Source organism: Calidris pugnax, unplaced genomic scaffold (assembly GCF_001431845.1).
Source record: "Calidris pugnax isolate Ruff unplaced genomic scaffold, ASM143184v1 scaffold50, whole genome shotgun sequence".
Lineage (NCBI taxonomy): Eukaryota > Metazoa > Chordata > Aves > Charadriiformes > Scolopacidae > Calidris > Calidris pugnax.
This window is the reverse complement of record NW_015090780.1, coordinates 1955498-1979832: the sequence shown is the minus strand read 5'-3', so window position 1 is coordinate 1979832 and position 24335 is coordinate 1955498. Positions and strand designations below refer to the sequence as shown.

Below are 24335 nucleotides of genomic sequence, written 5' to 3'. Positions count from 1 at the left end.
GATAATTAATACTCTGCTAAAAGGAGCGCTTGTCAGGTCAGGGAGCAGGAGGAAGGAAAAGCTGGGAAAGCAAATAGGCAAAACTAAAACCTGTGCAAAAGTTTGCTGTGAGGAAAGGGCTGGGGGCAAGGGGGCAGGAGGAGCCGTGGGGGGCCAGTTGTCCAGGGGGATGGGGTCTGTGCTCATCCACGTGCTGTTGGAGAGGAAAGGGGATGTTTCACCCCCTTCAGTGGGCTGTCAGGGAGCTTTAATGTCCATGGCATCACAGGACCCCCCTCCCATCCTCCCTCCATCACTAACGGGCTGGGAGCCAGGAGAACCTTGCAGCCAGCAACACACTAAGCCAATCTGGACCACATATTTCTCCCCCACCACCCCAGGGAGGTGAGAGGGGTCGGGCAAAGATGCCCCCAGGTTTTGCCAGCTCAGTGGCACGGGGAGGTTGATGTCTCCAGCCTCGGGTCTCCACAGTGCTGAGCTGCAGCTCTCGGTGTCACCTTCTCCCTGGGCCTTCCACCAGTGAGGGAGGGGGCTCTGGGTGGGCTGGTGTCTGCCAGCCAGGCTTCTGCCTCCAGCGGGGGGGCTGCAGGAAAGGCCAGCTGGATTTTTCTCTGTTTCGCTGACTGCAGCTCCTTCTTGGCAATTTGTTCTCCCTCCAATGCCCAGGAGCGTGTGTCTCGCTGCCTGTGTGTCACAGGGACTGGATGGGATTTCTCAACTCCTATTGCTCACTCTTAACATAAAAAACTCTTTCTCAGGAAAAAAAACCCCAACCCTATTTCTCTATTTTATTTTCCTTCTAAAAAATGCCTGCCATCTAGCAAACAATTTTTATTTCTCAGCCAAACCAGCTCAATCCCTGAGCGAGCATCCCTCAGACCTCACATCAGAAAAGCAGGACATTCAAAGAAGTAAAAGCATCTGCTCATCCCACTCGTGCACACAGAGAGCTCCTCGTCCCCCTGACTTTACAGCTCTCCTCTCTTCACGAGCTTTCTGAATTTAAGGCTGACTTCACCATTTGGGGGGACATCAGAGTCCACCTTTTAATTGAGGCTGTAGAAGAAAATGTAGAAAAAATAGAAATAATTCCGTGGTAGTGATGGGGATCTTGAACCCTAAACTTCAAAAATCTAAACTCAATAAATCTGAGCAAGGCGAAGCATAAGAGGAAGGAGGATGCTGTCCAGGGAAACGTGGGCTTGGGGCTTTCCCCCAGCAGAGGCTTCTGCACAGCCTTGGGCAAACAGGTTCATTCTTCTCTCCCTTCATCTCATCACCTGAATTATCAGGAAAATGCCTCTGTATCTGCTGCGTATCAGCCCTCTTGCAACAACTGAGTTGAAACAAAAAAGGCAACCCGAAACCCATGGTAAAGGGTGAGGGAAACAGAGAAGTGCTGGCAAGGGAGAACAATATGTTTTCAGACAAGATTTAAAAAGAAATGTTATGTTAATACTAGTTTGGCGTCATACTGTCATAACACCATCAAGATGACATGCTGTCACCACTAATACGACTGTTTAGGGAATATGCAACATGAACAAAAAAGCAATTCGCTTAGAAACAAACTGGGATGAGTCTATATGGTAAGAAAACAGAAATATGTTGCAATCCAAGGGAGGACCAGACAAATGCTCCCTGGTTTCTGATGGCAGTGGTGCAGACGGGGACCAGAAGCTCTAAACAGAACTTGTTCCTTGTTTTCCGTGGCCTCTTAGCCTTCGCTGGGATAATCTGCTCATAAGAGAGAAACAGTTAAAGGACAGCTGTTCTGGCATTAATTAAAAAGCCCTACAGTCCTTTTCTAATAAAGCCACTTTTCTTCTAAGATCTTCTTCCTCAATTTGTTTTAATACCTGTCCCTAATTAAGTCCGGTGAGAGGAATTCACTACTTCAAATGAGTTAAAAACGGATGTTCTCAAGGCACCTGCATCTAAAGAAACTTATTTTTGAAGTCCACGAATTAAATTAAGAGGGGACATTTTCAAGCTGATGGCTCCCTTTTGATTAGCACAAACGAGCTGCTCTACCGGCCCTGCGTGAAAAATCCTCACGCTTGCTTTTCCAGCTAATTTGGAGAGAGTTCAGCTGTTCGGGTGCTAAATAGTGATATTAAAGACTACAGACCTGGGAGTACATTTAGGTTGAGTCCTTTAAAGAGGAGATTCGGTGTCACACCACCTGAAGATGCCCCTCTCCGTGGATAGCTATGGAAACACGCTGCCCCGCGGCGCTGACGGCGGCTTGTTGACCAACAAAATTCTGGCACAAGCCCCACGTATCAGCCATGGCAACCAGGCTGACAGCACGGCAATGGCAGCTGCTCCGCCTGGAGAAGCACTCTTAAAAATATCACGGCTGAAACCCATTAAAGAAAATAAAAATAGCAAACATGCAAGAAAACGAGCCTTGCGTGTGAAACAGGCACCAGGAAGGATGTTAAGTACGTTTATAACTATAGCCCGCCCCAAATTTTCCTGGACTTTTAACCCAGCGCTTCTTCACTACAAGCAATCCAAATGTTTTGGGTTTTTTTCACAGAATCACAGAATCGTAGTGGTTGGAAGGGACCTCAGAGATCATCGAGTCCAACCAACACAAAAAAAAAAAAAAACCAACAAAACACACACACAAAAAACACAAACCACCCCCCACCACCTAAACACACAACAACAACCACCAAACCAAAAACCATCACCCACCCACACAGCACCCCACCACAAACCAGTAATCTTGGGCACTAGAGCATGCCCTGAAGAACCATGTCTACACGTTTCTTAAATACCTCCAGGGATGGTGACTCCACCACCTCCCTGGGCAGCCCATTCCAATGCTGGATAACCCTTTCAGTAAAGAAATGTTTCCTAATATCCAACCTGAACTTCCCCTGGCGCAACTTGAAGCCATTACCCCTTGTCCTATCATCTGTAACTTGGAAGAAGAGACTGACCCCCGTCTCTCCACAGCCTCCTTTCAGGTACTTGTACAGAGCGATAAGGTCTCCCCTCAGTCTCCTCGTCCCCAGACTGAACAACCCCAGTTCCCTCAGCCTCTCCTCGTAAGACAGAATATGTCAAATCTCCTTTTTTTTTTTTTTTTTAACTCTTACTAATGTGATCAAAATTGAGACCTGAGTTGTATCAGACTAGAGCCAAATCACTGGTATCTGCTGATCTCCTGGGCTTGCCCAGACCTTGTTCTCAGCACAGGTTTTCCTCTGGGACATCCCGTTAGACCCAACCAGCTCCATCAGCTGCAGAATTGGATGACGGGGTGGGAAGGGAGATGGTAGTTGCCTCACTCCTCCCAGTACAGTGTAAATCTGATAGAAAATGGCTTGGGGCCTTTCTGAGGGGCATCTTTAAGGATAATTTCATACCTCTTGTCAGAGTCTGCAGAAAAGGTGATCAATCAATGACAGGTGATACACCAGGACAGAGCGTAAGCTCCTCAAAAGCCACCCCATTTCCAGCTGAGCCTCGGGTGAGCTAAATTCATTCCCAGTGTCAGTCCAGTGAAGCACACAATTATGCAGGAAGGATTTCGGGCTGTGCTGTCTAGTTTCGTTAGGGCCACCGCACCAGGAGCCGGAGAGATTGCGGCCAAGAATTTGCTTATGGAAGAATGAAAAACTGCCCTGTTCAATCTCTTCCTTCCCACCTGCTGGGCTTTATCTCTTAAAACCTGAAAAAAAAAGAATGCTGAAAGATTTGCTCCCAGAGCTTTGACCCATGAGTTGGTTTTCTCATGTCGCTAACAGCTGAGCATTTAAAAAAAAAATCAAAACAAAACAAGCCTTTGCCATCGGGCTGAATTCCTCGTGTTACAGCGGATCTGCTCGGTGGTAGGATGGTTTCTGCTGGAGCTGGGCATTTGCTGTGCTTTCCTAGAAAAGCTCTCCACTGCTCTCCTTGCAACATTAATTCCAAACAACAGAGATGGAATGAAACGCACGTTTGAGAGCAAGCCACGAAGCAGGGAGCAGTATTTAGCTTTCCTCTCCAGAGGTCTCACCTGTGTTGGCACTGGTTTAAAGATGTTAGAATGGGATTAAGGGGCTAAATCAGATATTTTATTAGTTACAGGAACCCATTTTCCTTGCTAAATAATTGAATGCACGTGCTTAAGGTGAGAGTCTAGGCTGGCTGGTACAAGGAACTCCACGAAACTCCAGGCTGAGATTTCACAGAGGATCAGATGGAGTTTGTGGCATCAGTTTGTCTGCAAAGACACCTGGTTTTCCTTTCATATGGAGTGAACCTGCACATTACTGTGAATGTCAACTACCGGGACATTTCTGGCAGGGACTTACGTGAGGAGATAAAAAAGTTCTTCAGAGAAAATAATTTTTCTTCTAAATAAGAAAACAGGAGCTGAACTTGTGTCCTCATAAGGGGCTTCTGTTTGTTTGTTTGTTGGCCAAATCTCTGTCTAGGATGAGAATGCAAAGGCCTGGTCAGGTTCAGATCTTGGTGTGGTGTTAGCCAGTCCAAGAAAGGAAAAAGCTGAGAAACTCTCAGAGAAATTGTTCTTATGAGTTTTTCAGCTGTTCTGCAGATTTAATACATTAAAATACTTTTTCATACTTTGAAGATTTTTCATCTCTGATAACACTTGGTACCTTATCATTTCTAACTGAGCTATAGAGAAAAACACATTATTATGGATTTTGTGGTAGATCCTCCAATTTATCAACCTAAAAAGATTTCAAAGCAATAGAGGCTTTCTGTATGAGTTAATATGTCATATGCTATTTATCACCCCGGGATTTGCTGAGTCTGCATTCCTAATCAATGACTTGACAACTTGAGTTAGTGAACACTTAAGGGTTATATCTCTGCAAAGGGATGTGACAAAACAGTTTCAGCCTCCAGGAGGGGACACTGGGCACCTTGGTCACCCAAGATGTCTTGGGCATGTGTGGTTGCATTGGCCAGGGATGTGTACCAACAGCAAACATGACTTTCTCACCCGAGCAAGCCTTAATCTCGCAAAAAAGCAGACACTGAAATACCTCAGGATGCAGCTGATGGTAGAAAACTTCCAGTTTCCAAGATGTATAATTCCATCCTGCCTCCTTCAACTCCCCCTGGGGCCAGGGCAGGGATGTCCATCCTTGCAGGCATTCCTCATGTCCCCACCTCGGCGATGCTGCTCTGGCTTTCTGGCCATCTGCCACGTTCCCTCCCAGAGGTGGCTGCCTCTGCTGCAGGTGACTGATGACGCCGTATACAGGGTGTTATGGGCACTGGGAGAATTAACATCATTAAATAAATGTAATGAATATATATGATTTCATTTCTCCCCCCTGTCCCCCCCCCCGCCAAGATGCATTTTTATACTCTCATTTAGTCTCATTGACTTACTGCAGCCTCGCTCCGTATAATCCACATGAGCTCCAAGTGCCTTGGAGAGGAGCTGGGAAATTTGGCAGGTAGGAGGAGCTTGGGGTGAAAGAGACCTCGGCACCGTGGATGCAGGAACGGGCAGCCAGTAAAGCTGAGCGTCCCACTGCACCCCTGCCCTGAAAAGCTGGTGGGGCTGCAGCATCTCATCCACAGCATCCCACCCCCAGCATCCCACCCGCAGCATCCCACCCGCAGCATCCCACCCGCAGCATCCCATCCCCAGCATCCCACCCGCAGCATCCCATCCCCAGCATCCCATCCGCAGCATCCCACCTGCAGCATCCCACCCGCAGCATCCCATCCCCAGCATCCCACCCGCAGCATCCCACCCGCAGCCTTGGCACTTCTGTGCATGTACACGTGTGTTCGTGCTGCATGGATGCAGAGCCAGGAACACGAGGAGGGAGGGCAAGTGTTTCCAGACACAGACAGGGACTCTCGGAGGGACAGGGATGCTCAGCAGATGGGTGCTGCCTCCACCTCGACAGAGGAAGCCCGTCTTTTAGCCCGTGACAGATTTACTCCTGTGACCCAGTGAGCGGAGGTCAGAAGACCCTGACAGAAAACAAATGAGAAATGACGTCTTTCAGAAATTCCTGAGGTAACTTCTTTCCCCTCCAGCCACAACATCTCTCCCAGGGTGCAGAGCCGTGGCAGAGGGGCCGGGCAGAGAAACACCCTTCCCAGCCTGGGTGCCAACTGGGATGTCTCCCCGGTGCTTGCTTTTGGGCATCTCCTCCCAGCTACAGCCTGAAGTGCTCCCCAAACTTCACACGCTGTTGGGGCAATGACCCATAAAACCCCCCAGTGCCCCCGACTGCCCCCCTCCTTGGCTCACACCACTCCTTACAGCTCCTGCGGCCGGTGCCTGCGAGTGGTGAGTTACCTCTGGAATAAAACAGATGCATTAAAAATGACTTTGTGAAGAAGCAATGGCACAGTGTGACTTTCACGCTCTTGTTTATATTCCTCTGTCAAAGCCCATGTCCCCTCCTGTCCCCTTCGTGGAGATGAGGCCACTCATCTCAGCGAGATGTTATGGGTCCTCATCCCAAACCCTGGCTTGGGACCCCCTAAACACGAGGCAGCACATGAATGGGGGGTGCAAATAATCTGATTTTACAAGGACTGAACTCCTAAACCTCCTAATCCCTCCATTTACTTCCCAAAATGTCCCCAATTGGGAGGGGAGAACAGGTTTGGGGACAGGGTAATTTATTGTATCCTTTTATGACGAAGACGGAGCATCGTCAGTCAGAAAGCAGGGAAAGAAATGAATTAGCTGGGTTAGTTTTCTTCACCGCTTAATTGTTCCAGCGAGGATGAGTTCTGGGGAGGGTGATGAATCATTGTTTATGAACTATTTCTTCCAAGAAGACGATTTGAAAAAAATACATTTATAATTCATTGCAACCTCTTGCTTTCGCAGGGAACGGCAGCCAAAGGAGGAAAGTTCCTCCCTCCCCCGTTCGCCTTCCCTCAGTTCATTATCTCTATAATCTTATCTCCCGTACCCTCTCCTCACCCTTTGAATATTACATCTCCTCCCGCTCGTGTGTGGAGGTGTAGCCACGCGCGGGGAGTGGGGGGGAGCTGGCGGGGAGCAGGGAAAGGGGGGGGGACTGGGAAAAATCGTCACATATTTCAGGCTGGCTCTATTTAAATGAGTTTGGGATTGTGCTTCTCTGGAGCAGATGGCCCTGGAGATAATGATGCCTGAGCAGCGGAGGCTGGAGCCCCTCTCTCCTGTTGCCATGGCAGGCCACGGGGCTGAAATGGATTCTGCTTATTAAATTTGCGAGCTCTTGTGTACTCAGGATGAATGGCGTTCAGTCATAAAGAGGCCCAACCTCCTAATGTCGCTGGATAGTTTTATCTTAGAAAGCCAGGCACTCTAACTCTGCCAGACGAGGGTCTCATTAACCTATTAACAGCAGCCGGGGAGGAGTTCAACCCACAGGGGCTTTGAACGGGGAGAGTGGGGTGTTTCCAGGAACGTGCCCAACGCCAGCAGCCCTCGTGGTGTAAAAAAACCCTGGGTGAGGGTGGTCGATCAACTCGGGGCTCAAAAAGGGGAGAATTTCACTCAGCACACGGGGACCCATGTCTTTCCCACACGTGTTTGTACAGGACCTAACACCACTGAGCCCATCAGAGCCTCCAACGCGGCCGTTATCAACAATATGAATATTAACAAGAGTTTGGTACTCACTGGGCCAGCGAGGCTCACACAGGGTAACAGCCCAGGGTCTGCTTTGCAATATATCCTCGGCTTTTTAAATCAAGATAACGTAGAAAAATGTACAATATGGCCTGGGAGCCATAGCAAGAACTTGGTAGGACAGAGATCATGGTTCATGATAGGAGGAAGAGGAGGAAATGGAAAGAGTTGATAATCAGAAGAAAAATATAGTAAAAAAAAAAAAAAAAAAAAGAGAAAGAAACAAAAAAATCAAAGATAAAATTGGTGATCCTTTCTTGTTCAACTTTCCTGTAGGATAAGCCTTGGCTAACACTCACATGGTGACAATGCTCCTCTGAAAGGCTCAAGACATTGCAGATTAAATAGAGCAGGCTGAAAGGCTTTACCTGGAAACCTTCTTTCTTTTGATAGAGAATTATGGCTTTGGTTCAAGTAAATATTTATATTTCTGTTCCCGACATGATAGACAAATCTGGCTTTTTCCAGAGAATTGGAAATGGGTGTTTCTCCTGCCTCCACCCAACCCTTCCACCCAGCTTTGCTTCAAATGCCATGGTGAGACTTAAAATCAAGAATTAAAACTTTTGTAGCAGTATAAAAGCAAGTTTACTTACGATTTGAGGTGTAGCATGGCTGGGATTTCGTTTTCTGTTGTACTTCTTTGTAGAGCTGCCTCTCAGAAACAGGCCCATGGTTTGGAAGAATGGAAATTTGATATGCAGCGAGACAACACATGTTACATTATAATGCAGTTAACTTTGATTAACCAGAGGTTGGTAAAACAGCACTGCACTATATTTAGTTTCACATCACATTTTTTTACATGCTATTATGCAAATTTTTGCACAAGTCTTATTTCAAATGCAACCCAACTCTATTTTCTTCCTTGCTTGGGGGGGAATCTGCATTCTTGCATGGCCAACAAAAGCCCACCTGCCCGTGCTGTGCTGGATGGTTTCCTTGTTCTGGCAGCATCCCCTTGCCCAGCCAACCTTGTGATATAAAATAATCACACTAAAGATTGTCAGCACTGGATGTTTTTTCCCCAGGACAGTCACGGAGGTGAGGACCCCTTGCTTTGGTGCAAGTCCTCCCACTCCAAGAGGAGAGATAAGAGACCAGAAACCTGCAAATAGCTCCATGACCTAGTGATGGACTTGGTGTGGTCTGTTGCTGTAAAGTTGGTGGGAGATTTTCTAAGGGAAATATTTCCCACCCCCATCACTGGAAAATGCTGATTTGTTGGCAAGAGATGCATTTATAGACCACAAATTGGGGTTGCAGGTCTTCCTTCTTCCACAAGAGGTGAGCAAGGAGCTGTGGCCTCTGCGTCTTAGGACATCTTGGCAGGTAACTACAGAATCACACAGAAAGGGCTGAAAATGGTCTAAAAAATCCTCCTCAGCATCCAAACCCCCCATCACAATTGCGTAAAAGACAGTCATTGCACAGGGTTGGTGTAAATAATCACCTGTACTTTGGAAAGACCATCCTGGCCTCTGTAAATGAAGCATAAAAGTCAAATCCAGCCAGATTTCTTGGCATTCAATTCTCCCACCTTCTCAATCTTAAGGTTAATATTCTTAATGAAGTAGTGGCAAAAGGGATATTCACAAGAATTCTGTTCACTTGACAAAGCCAACTGAATACTTACATTTAACCCTCCGATTTATTTCGGTGAATGCTGAGTATCTCCATCCTGCAGTTGGCTTTGAAAAGCGTGGTCTCATCCAGGGACTCTGGACGTCTCCCCTGTCAGCTGCTGGCCTTGGAGCAACTTCTGCAGTATGTGCATCTTTAAGCTGAGATGATATGAAACCTAACCCTCGCCTGGTGTCAGCTTTTTAGAAGGCTCTGCAGACCAGAGGAGCAGAAACACATGCCAAGATTTTCACAGAGCTCTCAAAATACAGCCCCAGCGGTAGCGAGTAGATGGAATTTAAATTTCAAAAGGCTGGTTGGAAGTTTTGGGAAGGTGTTTATGCATTTACTCATTTCCAGTGTCCCCCAGCAGCTTTCCTGACCCGGGCTGGCCATCGGAGCTGGGCTGGAGACCAGCTTCATGGATGGGTTGGACGTTAGCACACATAAACCTGCTCTGGTGCCCGTGTAGATGTAGTCTGTGAGACTTACCCAGGGTCACCTTGGGAGGCTGTGTGAGAGCAGAAGAGAGGAGCCAGGTCTCCTGCTCCCCAGGTTGGTGCTCCCACCCCTGACCTGCTGCCCTCTTTGTTCTGAAACCCCCGTCAATGGGGAGGGTGGAGGAGAGGACAGGCAAAATGCTTCTGGGCAGCTGCCTACGAGTGCGGACCATAGAAAAGGGATTAGCTCTGTCTTCAAAATGCAAATCCCCTTGACACACGCCAGGCTCCCAGGCACTCCTGGAGCCATTTGCCCGGCCCTGACTTACAGCTTTTACACAGGCACGAGCTTGCCAACTTAATGTCGGAGGTATGAACACCGGTGAATTAAAAGGGAGACTACAAATGAAAAGCCGATTAGTAGATATTAGAAGGACACTGAGACGAAAAGGCCACAGCGATGGAGAAAGGCTCCTGGCCCCCACCTTGGTTTGTGGCACAACCTCCTCCCCGGTCTCTGCGGCTCCTTTGCCGTGTCCTAATCCCCTCGCACAGAGAGGCGCTGACACCAGAGGGAAGAGGGGCTTCTGCAGCCTTCTCCGTGTCAAAATCCCCAAATTACACAGAACCACAAGAAGAAAAGGGGACCACAGCAGGCTCCTTGTTTCCAGAGCAGCCTTACACAATGTAATTGTGTGCAACAGGAAGGATCTCCATTGCCATTAGGGAAAATTTTCAAGGATTTACGGAGACTTTCACATGTGTTGGACATGCAAGAACTGTCAAACAGAGTATCTGGAAAACTTCCTCAAGCAGTCAGTAAAGCTACACTTTAGCATCATTCTTACAGCCCAGTCCTTCGCCTTCCTACTCTACAATCAACATTACACACATTTCCCTCATTAAACTGGGAGACTTGGACTTCCAAACTGTCATTGTCTTTCAAGACCTGACTACCCATCAGCTAGACTATGCTGCTGCAAAGAAGTGGTCTTGGCCCAAGCTAGCAGGAGCTGGGGTGGTCAATAAGGAGCTCCAGCAAAGCTGCTGCAGTCCCAACAGGTCACACAAAGCTGAGTGGGGATAGAAAAATCTCTTTCCCTCATCCCCAGAACAGGCTGAACTTCAAATGGGCCAAAAGGGCCATCACGGCTTGTGGGAGGGGAAAGACTTGGTTACTTCTCATTGACATTACATCTTCCACCTCTCTCTCCATCATCCCTTGACCAAACATTGCTCAGGAGAGGTAACCACAAGGTGGGTGCAGGAGTCCTCGTGCTCACGGGCTGGTGTCAGCGCGGAGGAGCAAGAGGGAGATGCTGAGACTGGTGATCAAAGCTCACTGTGCATTTCCTGAGACAGCTGGTTTTACGCCTTAGGATTTATGAAGCAAACAGGGAAAAGCCCCTTTAGAAACACTGGCAAAGGCAAGTTGAAAACACAGGATAAAGATTGGTCTTTTCCCTCCCTTTGTTACTAAACAACCAATTTGGAACCTGAGATTTTTCTCGCTTGTAAATGCCTCTTGTGTCTTCCCAAAGTGGGACATACCCACAAGCAATTTTATAAATTGAAGAGAAACACTTCAGTCACGAAGCCAGCTTAACTTCACAGGGAAAACAAGAACGGCATTAACCCGGCGTTCTTGAAGTAACGTTTTAGTTTTTCTGTTAAAAAATAAATTACTGACTACGGAAGGAAGAAAGGAATCATTTTGCTGTGATAATTGCAAAGCACACAAAAAAGGTAATTTTTTTTGCCTGACTTACATTTAGAGCATGTCTCAGCTTTTACCAAACAGCTTTGGTTACCAACAGAAAGAAAGCACTGAAATATGCAAATATTTAAAAACTAGCAAGCAAATCCCTGGAGGAGGAGGAGGTAAAAAGAAGCGGGGGAAGGGGTGCCAGCAGATACAGAGATGCTGCAGGCTGGGAGCTGCTTTTCTGAAGCCTCTGGGAAGTTTTCACCAGGGGCAGCCCAGGAAAGCAGTGGCACGAGGACACCCTCCGAGGTCCAGCACTCAAGCCATCCTCTGCTCACTTGAATCACAAAAGTAAATTGGCTCTGTGCAGGCTGTGATGTTTGCAGCAGCCTCAGCCTGCCCTTGCATGCACTCCAAGCAGGATATTTAAATGCTCTTTGGGCATCCGTAGTGACACTACAAAGAAAGGAGAACTCGCACCTCTCAGCTCTTTCCCAGCCTGGATGAAGACCAGGCAGATATTCCAGCTCTGATTTACACCTGGCTGACACTGAAGGTTACGCTGCAAATCATGAGACCTGGAGATTTCACCTTCTTATTCCAACCAAGACCTATATCCCAAAGCTTTCATCCTGGTAACTTTGCTCACCCTTGGTGACAAGGTCTACGTCAAGTGACTGGTCACCCTCAGCCCAAGGAAGGACGATCTGTGAGGTGGCCTTGCTTGGGCAAAGCAGCTGCTTTTTTTTCCAAGGACGATCTGTGAGGTGGCCTTGCTTGGGGAAAGCAGCTGGGTTTTTTTCCTTGCTCTTTGCTTGCACATTGCTAATAGCCTCAATAAACGTTACACCGAGAGTGTTTCTATTTCTAAAATGCTTTATAGGCACTTACGGTTTTATTCTATTGGGTAGTGACTCCCCTTGTAGATGGGCATAAAATTGGACACATTGGGGCTTCCAATGCCACAAAGCCAGGCAGGCTGCAAGTTCAAGAGAGGCAGAAGGAGATATTCCTTTGTGAGACCTGGGGAGGATGTTCCTTGCACGAGAAAAAAAAAAGAAAAAGATGCACATTCAAAAAATTACTAGAGAAATTTATGCATGAAAACATCCCTTAAAACCGACTTTGTGGCTATTGCAGGAATTTCTGGAGCCCCAAATCACTGTGCTCCGGTGAAGGATTTTGGAGGAAGCATCCTGCTCTTCTTCCCACTGCTGTTCTGACCTGCACAGAATCACGCATGCCCTGAAGAGCCATGTCTATACGTTTCTTAAATCCCTCCAGGGATGGTGACTCCACCACCTCCCTGGGCAGGCTGTTCCAGGGCCTGACCACTCTTTCAGTAAAGTAATTCTTTCTAATATCTAATCTAAATCTCCCCTGCCCCAACTTCAGACCATTTCCTCTGGTCTTGTCGTTCGTCCTTTGGGAGAAGAGGCCAACCCCCACCTCTCTACACCCTCCTTTCAGGTAGTTGTAGAGGGCAATGAGGTCTCCCCTCAGCCTCCTCTTCTCCAAACTAAACGTGCCTGTTCCTATAGGGAGCGGACCCTATGGCTCTGCAAATCCCAAGTGCATCCCTCCCTCCCCATCCCACAGCCCGTGCCTGGGTGTCCCCTTGGTGTCGGTGACACGGGGGAGCCCTGGCCGAGGCGGGTGGGTGGCAGAGGCGGGGGCGAGTGTGAACCCCAGGAGCTGGGTGCATTTTCTTCCCGGCGTGCTGACACGGCTCCGCTTTTGTCTCCTGAGTAAATAGAAAAGCCACGGTGGCAAGAAGGAGAAAAGCAAGGCCGGGCTGGGCGAGCAGCGCCTGTTTACAATGACAAAGGGCTCTTGCCACACTTCGGGGGAGGAAATTTTCCTTCCAGACTTCAGGCCTCATTAAGTGAGTGGGCACAGCTAATAGGCTTTGTGTGCGAACGGCCCCAGCCTTGCAAGGTCCAGCTGTCACTGGGGCGAATGTCAAAAATAACAGCGGGCTCAGCCATTCTCCACCCAGCTCGGGCTTTAAAATTTATCTTTAAAAGGGGGAGGAGCAGGCAGTGAAAAGTAGCAAGCAATTAATGGGAGACAAAAGCAAATGGACCCGCCGGGGGCCGATTGCAGGAGGGGGGGAAAGTCCCCCAGAGCAGGGCTGGAGGGTCGGTGGGGAAGAAATAGAAAAGCTGAAGAGCCCCCCACCCGACAAGTAGAAACTCGTTGGGGTGATAAATGCACAAGGCAGGGCTAGGAGGATGCTCAGGAATTGAGGGTCCTGGTGGTCCAGGGCTGATGCAGCCGTCTCCCTGCCACGCGTCTCCGCTCCCCAAAATCTCCCTCACAGATGGTGACTCCCAAACAGCGAGCACATGTCTTCCCTCGGATAATCCCGAGGTCAGGCTCCTCCCAAGTTTAGTCTCTCGCTGCCAGCAGAAAGCTGACAAAATTATGCAGAAATAAATATGCTTCTATGTTTAACTTTTCTCTTTCACCCCATCCAATCTCAGCCTGCCCTGAAATAATATTTGCATGCGTTTGGTTTAGCCCCCTGTCAGCTCCGTCTGGAGGGAGACGCGCAAATGGCTCGTTTGAGGGTATTTGTGATTCATGTGATACATCAATGGAAAAAAAAAAAAAGGATTTAAAATCTCCAGAACTTTTAATAGCTTATTGGGTCTTGGCATCCACAGTCCCGCAGAACGTGCCTGCTGTATTTTTAGCTAACCTTGAGCTGACTTTGATTTCAGGCAGCAGAATTACCACTCCAGAGCTTGCCACCGTTTCTTTGTTTTGAGGGATGTGCCCTTACTCCATACCCAAAGTTACTCATGCTTTTTAAATACATGGGGATATCCCTTCATTTTTACTGCTGGAGACTATTTTTCTGTGAATTTTTAAGCCATTCAGTCTCTACATCAAGGAAAGATCGTGCCTGATCAGCCTGAACTCATGGCATTTACACAGCACTTTGGTACTTCTGGGTAGAAGACATGAGCTACAAGCAATGGGTTCTATCAGATGATTTAGGGGGAAAACTATCAATGGTTTTCCAATGGAAAAGTGCTATCTTTGTGAAAATCCTCTAGATTCTGCATCTGAAAAACAGGGCTCCTGAAACAAAGGCACTTGCAGGGACCTGCCCTTGCACAAGGGTTTAACTACAGGATTTAATATCGTTTCTCTTTTTTGCCAATTAGAAGTTCAAGCCGCGGGGTCAGTTTGGTCTCCCAGCATCCCAGAAGGGCAGGTTGGGGTTTTCCTACCTCTTAACTCCTCTGGCAGAGCTCCAGGCTGCAGGGAAGGGCTGGGACATGGTGCTGCGAGGTCAAAGCAAAGGATGTCCGCAGTAGACACAGTCCCAGAGGGCTTCAGGGCACCTTCTCTAGAGCCAAGCAACACAGAGAGGAGAAGCTGACACATCTGATTCAATTCTGGCTTCAAACAGCAGTTACACACCTTTCCCTTGTCCCATTGCACTCCCTGTTTCCTCATGCGCAGATAGGCAGTGATAAAACATAAGGGCACCCCATAGGAGGAAGTTTTGGATGAATTTGAAGCTCCAAATATGGCCACAAAAGGGGTAAATCATGCCTAGAAACCCTCGAAGGGGTCCCTGAAAACAGCACAGAAATTTTGCCGGAATGAGTCACGCTGGTGAGAGCCTGAGCTCTCAAAAGACGCAACAATACACCTTGATGGGAAGGAAGCGAGGAGAGAGAGCCTACTCCAAACACATCTGCTCAGATCCAGGGTTCAGCTTGTTGCACTTGTACAGGGAAATCTGTGCAAACAAACAGTTATTGAATGGGTCAACTGAGCAGAGCGGCTGAAGGAGCCAAACAATGGGCTGGTTTATTCACTTAATGTATGCCAAGGCCATTCACCAGGCAAGCACCTCTTAAGGAGCCACGTGATAAACAGACTCAATTTGCCGTTTGCCGAGGTCATGCATTTGGGATGCCACGGAGGGTATTTGATAACGGGAGCTGCAAGGACGGCGAGGGAGCTGTCTCCTTTCCAGCACCTCCGCGGCGTTGGGTTTTTGTTCTCTTTCATTGCACGTTGGTAGGAGAGGGGGTTGCTGAGCATCCTCATTGAGATGCAACGTTTGTGGCTCTGGTGTTTTACCTCTCCCAGTTCTTTGAAAAATTTGGGAAGTCAATGTGTGCTGTCTCACAGAATCACAGAATCTTCTAGGTTGGAAGGGACCTTAAAGATCATCTTGTCCAACCGTCAACCTAACTGACAAAAATAGACACCCACACAACAAACAAGGAGCATCATCACTAAACCATACCTCCCAGCACCACATCAACCCGTCTTCTGAACACCTCCAGGGATGGTGCCTCAACCACCTCCCTGGGCAGCCCATTCCAATGGCTGATAACCCTTTCCGTGAAAAAAATTTTCCTAATATCCAGCCTGAACCTCCCCTGGCGCAACTTGAGGCCATTTCCTCTTGTCCTGTCGCCTGTGACTTGAGAAAAGAGACCGATCCCCATCTCTCTACACCCTCCTTTCAGGGAGTTGTAGAGAGCAATAAGGTCTCCCCTCAGCCTCCTCTTCTCCAGGCTGAACACCCCCAGCTCCCTCAGCCTCTCCTCATAAGACTTATTCTCCAGACCCCTCACCATCTTTGTCGCCCTTCTCTGGACCCGCTCCAGCACCTCAATGTCTTTTTTATGGTCCCTCCGTTGCAATCCCTCCATTGCCAGCCTCACGTCAAGTGTGGTTTGGAGTCCAACAGCAAAGGCAACACAGAGCCATCAACATCCAGGGAAGGGCAGGCAAGAAGTGGGTGACAAATTCAACGTTTCATTCATATGCAACCTTGGCTTTCTCAGTGCTGCAAAACGCTCAGGGATCCAGCTGTACAAACAGTGGGTTTGACAAATTCATCCTCTCCTTCTGCCCAAGGACCCTCCACGGCCGCTCACAGCTTCCCCTGCATTTATTTGCTATTCAAACAGATTTGATGGATAACTTTTCTTTAAAATAAAGCAAACAGACTGTTTATGGACCGTGGCAGTCTCCAGTTGGAGTTCCTCTGCTGCCCAGGGGTGAGGGCATCACAGGTTGTAGTTTTTCCCCTCTTGCTGATGGGTGGTTTGTTCAACCCTCCTTAGACTGCAAAAAACACTGGTTTTGGTGAATGCCCATCATTGCCATGGGACGGGGACTCGAGGTGCAGGGCTGGTGGGGATGGGGTTTTGCACCATTGGCACAGGGTGGGGATGTGCTCTGGGTGGGACAGTGCGCAGCACCCAGAGCCTTTGGGCAGCAAATGAACAGGATCAAAACATTGTTTTAAAGTATTACCCTGGATCTTCAACAAGAGACAGCAGGAGGGTGGAAGTGGAGAATAGGCTGATGAAAAAGGGATGAGGAGGAACAAGAGAAAGGATGGACAGACGGACAGGGCAGGATGGTGCTGCATCACGGGGAACATCCTGCACCCTCCAGGCTTGTTGGGCTGGAGGCTGCTCCTGATCCCATGGCGGGAGTGAACAGGATCAAATCATTGTTTTAAAGTATTACCCTGGATCTTCAACAAGAGACAGCAGGAGGGTGGAAGTGGAGAATAGGCTGATGAAAAAGGGATGAGGAGGAACAAGAGAAAGGATGGACAGTTGGACAGGGCAGGATGGTGCTGCATCATGGGAAACATCCTGCAGGCTTGTTGGGCTGGAGGCTGCTCCTCATCCCATGGGGGGAAGGGGCTCCCCCAGCCTGGCACGATACTGGGGAGCTTTCAGGGGCGACACATTGGTCAGTCTCATCTCTTTGCCCACACCAGTGGTCCCCTTCCCCCTCGATGCTGGGACCCAACGGGATTTCCTACGCATCTGTATGCAAATCACAGGCTGCCAGCACCGGGAGAGGGACTTTGTTCCGAGCATCCCCGGCACAGCTGCTCCCCTTCCCGGGGCCGGGAAGGCTGGCAGGAGCCCCTCCGGCCACACCACGGGGCTTGGGCACATGGAAACACCCAATAAAGGCTGGAGGCTGCTCCTCATCCCATGGGGGGAAGGGGCTCCCCCAGCCTGGCACGATACTGGGGAGCTTTCAGGGGCCACGCATTGGCCAGTCTCACCTCTTTGCCCGCACCAGTGGTCCCCTTCCCCCTCGATGCTGGGACCCAACGGGATTTCCTACGCATCTGTATGCAAATCACAGGCTGCCAGCACCGGGAGAGGGACTTTGTTCCGAGCATCCCCGGCACAGCTGCTCCCCTTCCCGGGGCCGGGAAGGCTGGCAGGAGCCCCTCCGGCCACACCACGGGGCTTGGGCACATGGAAACACCCAATAAAGCATTGCAGGATTTTAGGGAAAGACCTCACGCCACAGAAACAGTCTGCCAGGAGTATACACAGCACTAAAGGGTCTTGGATAGAGGCAGGGAAAAATAAAACCTGCTTTTATAAAGCGTCAGGGTTGGTCTCTGAGGAAACAGGAGGTGGCAAAGGACAGAGCCAAGTGAAGGAGACCAGCCTAGAGCATTTTCTGTATCGATGTGGCTCCCTGTGTCCAGCTCAGCGCCTGGCTGGGAAACGATCTGCTCCCAGGCTGGAAGACAAATTCTTGCAGCTGAGCCTTGGCTGCAGCATTTCAATTCCCCTCCAGCCCAAAAGGCACACAGCGCAGCCCCCCCTGCTCTCCAATAGGATGGATACCTTAGATTTTCTTCAGTATCTCAGCCAGCATCCTCCTTCTTCTGCCTCCTTGGATTCTTTTTTCTCTTAGAAGCACATCACATTCTGGAAAAAAAAAAAAAAGCTCCCATTGTCTCAAAAACCTGTTTATTTTCAGCAGGAAGTGTTTATAGGGCCCCAGTGAGTTCCCAACCATCTCCACAAACAGAGAAACCCAAAACACCCTGGGAGGTGATTTTTCAATCTAACCAAGACAGAAGCACTAGAAATCTCTGCTGATGCTAAAACGAACCATTGCTCCCCAAAACAGAGGATAACATTAGAGGTGCTGATCCTAAGGAGCTGTGAGGGATGGTTGTCTGATGGGGGACAGACAAACCAGGGCACCCCCACAGCCCCACTGAGCCCTCCTGCACCCTGGGCAGCCCCCACCGTCCCTCCTCACCATTGGGCATCATGGCAAATATTGGGGGAGCAATGGGAAACCCCCCACATTGGGGTGCGTGGTGCTGGGGTGGCCAACTCCTCCTGCCTCCCTGGTACCCTCTTCCAACCGAGTTGTCATTTGCAACTCAAACAGCCGGTGCCTCAGGGGATCTGTTTATTTTCTTCTTTCTGCTGGACGAGATTCTCTGGCTCAACACTTTATAAAAGCAGATTTTATTTTTCCCTTCATCCCATGTGACACAGATGCAAATGGGGAACAGTAGGATGCCAGCTTATCTTTTATTTGTGCTTTTAGGTTATAATTGCAGTCTGAATCACTGACTTTTAAGTTCTGCTACGTTCTGCCTCAGCAGAGAAAGGGAGAGGAGCGGAAACAGGGAATGATCCCTTGAAGTTCAGTAGCACCAAGCAGCTTTGCCTTCAGACAAAAAGGCATTTGCAAATGTTCCTCCTGTTCGTTAAAGGCACAAACAATTTCCGTGATGAAATAATAAAGAGACTTAATTGAGATGGAGGAAAAAAAAAATAATAAATCAAACAAGAAAGGCTGCTTTGGTTCCTATGTGACCATTGTGCTCACGATTGCGGGATCCATTTTCTAGCTCTGATTTGGGGAGTTCAGAGTGTTTCACCTCACCCCCCCCAAAAAAAATCATCATTTCTTGCAAAGCAAAGCTCTCCAACCACATCGGCCCCATCTCCCCGCGCAGCCCTGTCTGAGGCTGGTGAGCTGTCTCTCTGCTGTCACCACATCCGTCCCTGCTCCTGCCGGGACTGGTGAGTCCAGCCACACCACGACCTGCATTAACACATCCCACAGGAGCCGGGGCTGCCAGCCCCACGCAGCCACGGACACGGGGGGAATAAAGCAATCTCAGTCCCACCGGCTCCTCCGGCAGCGTGCGAGACACCCGGACCACTCGCTCCCTCCTCCTCATCCCTCTGCAGGGACGGAGGGTGTGATGCTGCTGTAAATCCCCAAACAACACGGGCTTGGCTGTGGAAAAGGTATTTTCACTCAATATCGAGCCCTACCTTTGTTGTGAAGGGTGTACATCTTTGATTAGTCCACCTCAGCACCCCCAGAGCATCAGGTCAGGGTAATTAGAGACCCTGTGTTAACCGATAAACAATGTCTTCAGAGCCTAATTGACACTTCCAAGCTATTGGAATATTCCAAGCATATTGCTAATTGCCAGAGCTGGACACACAGCCCCTGAGTTAACCCATATGAAAACCTTCCTATGAATAATCACAGAATCACAGAATCTTCTAGGTTGGAAGGGACCTTAAAGATCATCTTGTCCAACCGTCAACCTAACTGACAAAAATAGACACCCAAATAAGATTTATCCCCTCTATTCCCAACACCAGGAAATCTCCAGCACTGGGATGGGGGGGGCAGAAATGCAAGGAGCTGGAATGGGGGCTGCAAGATGCAAGGTGTTGGGATGGGTGCTGTGAAATGCCAGGGATGTGGAGGGATGCTACGTGCCCTTCTCCCCCATCAGAAGCCCGTCCTGAAGCTCCCGAGCAGACAATAGCATCGCGTGTTGCCCCGCGTGCCCCCGGCAATGACCCCTGAGGACCACCCTCCTCGGAGGTGAAGGGTAAGGCGGCCGCCCCGCTCCATCAGCCCCTCTCAATCTTCCCCAGACAAAGCCTGTCTCGGGGGAGCGGGTCCTGGGGAGGGGGCCAGGGCAGGGCTGTCTGGTGGGAAGCGGTGAGGCCGGGTCGCGGGGCAGATAGTTTTGGAGGAGAAGGGGGAGAGCGGAGGTGAAAGGGCAGCCCTCCCTTCCCACCACCCTGGATGGCTCCTCCTGGCCTTTGCTCCTCTGTCTTGCTGCCTGTCCCCCCCCACCACCACCCCCAGCCTGGCCTTGGAAAGAGGGAAACCCCAGCACAATTCATTAATTCACCCCCAGATAATTTACGGACGCAGCATCTGCCGGACACAGGGGACACTGTACTTAATCTCAGCTATTCTAGCCTCTTTCACAATGAGTTTTGGGTATTTTTTTTTTCTTTCCAAAACCAAAGAACCCAAACCCAAAAAGCACTAGAAGCACATCTTTGTCTGATCCCCATCATAGGTCTAGCACAGTTCATCCAGGCAAACTCAGACCAAGGACTCTGCCTCATCCCGAGAGAGCTCAGCCTTGTGCAGGGTGTGATGGAAACACCAAACCAACCTTCATTTCTCTCCTCTGCACACAGCAGGGGCTGAAACCTGTCTCATCAAGTAAAGCCTGCCTTAAATTAGGTTGATATTATGGACTTAAGAAGCTCCTGGTGACAGGATCGACACAGACAGGCTCAAACAGACACCTGAGCCTAAAACAGAGGTGGAGGCGAGAGACAGCCAGCAAGAGGAGCTTTGAAATGCCCCGTAGGACACAGGTTGGGTATCCTGGTGAGAGACATCCTTGCAGTTCTGCCTTTATACAAAGCACCATCAGAGGATGGAAGTGGGAAACGGATGTTTCCTTCATGTCAAAGAAGAGACAAAACCTCCCTCACCAGCAAAATCACACACATACCCCCCACACACATTAAATTTGCCGGCCAAAAGCTGCTCCACCCCAGCTGATTTCTCATCTGTGCTGAGCCTGTGTCTAATTGTGAAAATTAATTGCGAAGTGCGCTGGTTATTTACATATCCTGATGCCTGGATTAGTGCAGCATCGCTTTGGGCTGCACTAACCCGGGTTGTAGCCCTTCTCCCTGCGAGCAGAGCCATCCCTGTGCCCCGTGTGTCCCTGTCCCCAGGTGTCCCCAGGCAGTGTCCGGGTGCCGGGGAGTACCCAGGCCAGGCTGGGCACAGACCAGATGCATACTTTCATATGAGACTCACTAATGGCCTTTCAGGTACAACATTATTATTATTTTCCTCTAATGGCGAGCTTTTCTCTCTTTTCTTCCTCGCTGGCTCATAAAAGGCACATCATAACTACAGAGGGAGGAGGGGAGGAAAAAAAAAAAAAAAAAAGGCAAAAGCTTTGCAAATTACAGCAATCAGAGAGCCTGAACCATTAGAAGCATCTGGGACTGCATTTTACATAACAGTGGACACTTTCTTTGAAACAATTACAGCTAATAATGAATTAGGATTGACTGGGCTGTAAACGTTTCAAATTGCAATTCAGAGACTGTCACTCCTCGCCATCCCCTTCCCGCTGGAAAAAATCCTCTTAACGCTCCGCACAAGTAGGATGGTGGGGATCTTACGAGGAGATGAGCTTCTCCACATCCATGAGTGCCAGGTCCCATGCCATGGGCTCAGCCTGGGCTCCAGCTCTGCTGGATTTGGGACCTAGCTTCCAAACGTGTCCTAAGATAGATGCTTCAGGGAAGCTTTTACAGCATAAATGGATGTAGCAGGGTGGTTTGTCCTTGCCTGTTCTGATGGGATTGATCAGCAGATTGTCCTTTCTTCTAAGGAACTGCTTACCAGAGGGACGAGGGGATGACCCAAAGCCACACTGAGGAGGTACTGTCTTTTGGCCCATGGGGTGTCCTGTCTCCAGCTGCACCATCCCTTGTGAGCCCAGCACTACCCTGACATCTCCAGCTCAGTCTCGTCCCAGGTTTTTGTCCCATACCATGGGATCTGGGTTGTCCTGGGGCTCCATCTCTCTATATGAGACCATACCCCAGCAGTGGCTCAACATCCATCGCAGGCTGGGGCTTTTTCTGCCTGGTTTAGGGCAAAGACACCCTCCAGCTGCAGGAATTCAAGAAGCGCATGAGTTTAATGAAAACTAGAAATGTTGTTGCTCTTTTCACCTTGCCTCTGGTGGTGGCACTGGTTCTGCAATGCCATTGCCAGAGAACCCACCACACTCACATGGACTGGAGCTATCCATGAGCTAAGAAGTCCCCGTGTCCCCCCCGAGACCTCCTAGGCAGAGCAAGGACAGAGCTGGAAAGTCACTATGGCTCAGCCCCCTCTCCATGGGCAACACAAACCCCTCCAGATGGGCTGTGGGTCCACGTGCTCAAGCTCCTGCCGCAGCTGCCCAGACAACACAGGTACCCGAACATAAAGTTAAGAAAAAGACATCAATCCCTTCACTTTGGGCAGAATAAAAACCTTTCTTGAAAAGGCAGTGAATATAGAGGGGGAGACTGAGCAGGGGAACATTCACGGCCCCTCCGCTGGGAGTGCAGATGTGGTATAAATGGGACGATCTCTACCCTCTCAAAGCCCCCTTCTCTCCTGAGTTGGCAGGTCCTAAAAGGCCACTTGTTTTACAAGTTGGCTGCTGTCTTACCCATCGTCTCCCAGGGAGGCACAGTGTCACCTCAGGTTTCTAAGATCATTCCATGCTCATCCCTGTCCCTGTCTTGCTTTTGTCTCCCTTTCCCAGCGGGTCACCAGCCACACACCAAAGCAGAGAGGACATGAAGAGGCAGCAAAGTCCCCAAATCCTTCCAATCCCAACCCTTGTCATGGGAAAAGCAGCGTATTCAGAGATGAAAGGAGGTAAACTCAACCTTAAGCCAAAGGAAGCCCATACTCCTGTGTCAGAGATACCCTGAGGAACTTTTTTTTGATATCCATTTCTTGGTGATACCTGAGTTTTGAAACACTCAGTGAGATGCTCCACTGCCATCAATCCTCAGAGTGCAGCTGCCACCTCTTGCACCCTGGGCCCACTTTTCCTTCCACGTAAACCTGCAAGATTTTAAATAACAGCATCTCCTTCCCATCTTTGGGAAACCTGAAGCCTTGCAATAAGCATACGTGGCAAATGGCCGCCTATTTTATAGGGATGGCTCACACCAGCCTTAAAACTCTAATTATAGAAGAATAACAAGGCTCTAAAGCTCCGAAGCACTTAGATATTATTTCAAGCCAACCAACGAGGAAGTTACAGCTGCTGTAATTAAACATGACACAGAGAAGTCAAGCATTAAACGCAGGTTCATTAAGAAAGCGCAGGGACTCGGTGATCCATAAAGGCAGGACCTTGTATCGTGGGCCAGCCAGGGAGAAAGGCAGAGAGGGGAAGTCTCGCCCGTCTACCTCGCAAAGGCAGCAGCAGAGCTATTAATTGTGTTTGCCCTGACATAACGAGCTGCCAGCAGGACTTTCTGGAGCACAGCTCAGTCCCCAGTTGCAGTGGTGTCCCCAGAGCATCACCCCGTGCTGGGATGCTGGCCAGGCATTGCGCAGGGTAAGTCCCCAGCCCCACAGCTTCACTCTGCACCTCTTTGCACCAGCAAACTCTTACACCCACGTGCAAAAAGAGGTGAAGAAAGTCAGGTCCTGCCTCTTCCTTCCCAGTTCCCTCCCAGCTTTGATGCCTCCAGGATGCCCCACTCCGGACATCTCAGCCCAGAGCCCTCAACACCTCTCAGGAGTTTGTGAACGAATGTGCACTAATTAAGCAGGTCTCATTTTCTGGCATTCAATCAGCTTTTGGAGATCCAGCAGCCGTCTGGTTTTAGTACAAGAAAAAACAAAACCAAACCCCAAGAAAACGCTCTTGCTATTTAGGTGTTGTTCCACCAGCTGGTACCTCCTGTCCCCCAAGCTACTGGGCAGGACTGGGCCCACTGGTGCTGAGCCTGGATGGTCTGTAGGTGCTGGCACAGGGCAGGGATGTTCCCTCTGGATTTAGGGAAGCTTTTTTTCCACATGGGAATCACAGAGGCAACCAGGCGCAGCAAGAGCCCCCAGGTCCCCCACGCAGCATCCCAGGGCAGGAGCTGCATGTTCCCTCTGGATTTAGGGAAGCTTTTTTCCACATGGGAATCACAGAGGCAGCCAGGCGCAGCAGGACCCTCCAGGTCCCCCACTCAGCATCCCAGGGCAGGAGCTGCGAGACCGTAACCCACCTTGCTCAGAC

General features: G+C 49.5%; 1 long non-coding RNA gene across 1 annotated transcript; it reads right to left on the bottom strand.

The window, feature by feature from the left end:
• Positions 1 to 1433: 1433 nt before the first annotated feature.
• On the bottom strand, positions 1434 to 5508 carry LOC106896134. Its single transcript, XR_001413592.1, has 4 exons — positions 5371 to 5508; positions 5019 to 5252; positions 3384 to 3688; positions 1434 to 1737 (listed from the first exon to the last, which is right to left on the bottom strand). It is a non-coding gene; the product is annotated as an uncharacterized LOC106896134 (long non-coding RNA).
• Positions 5509 to 24335: the final 18827 nt, after the last annotated feature.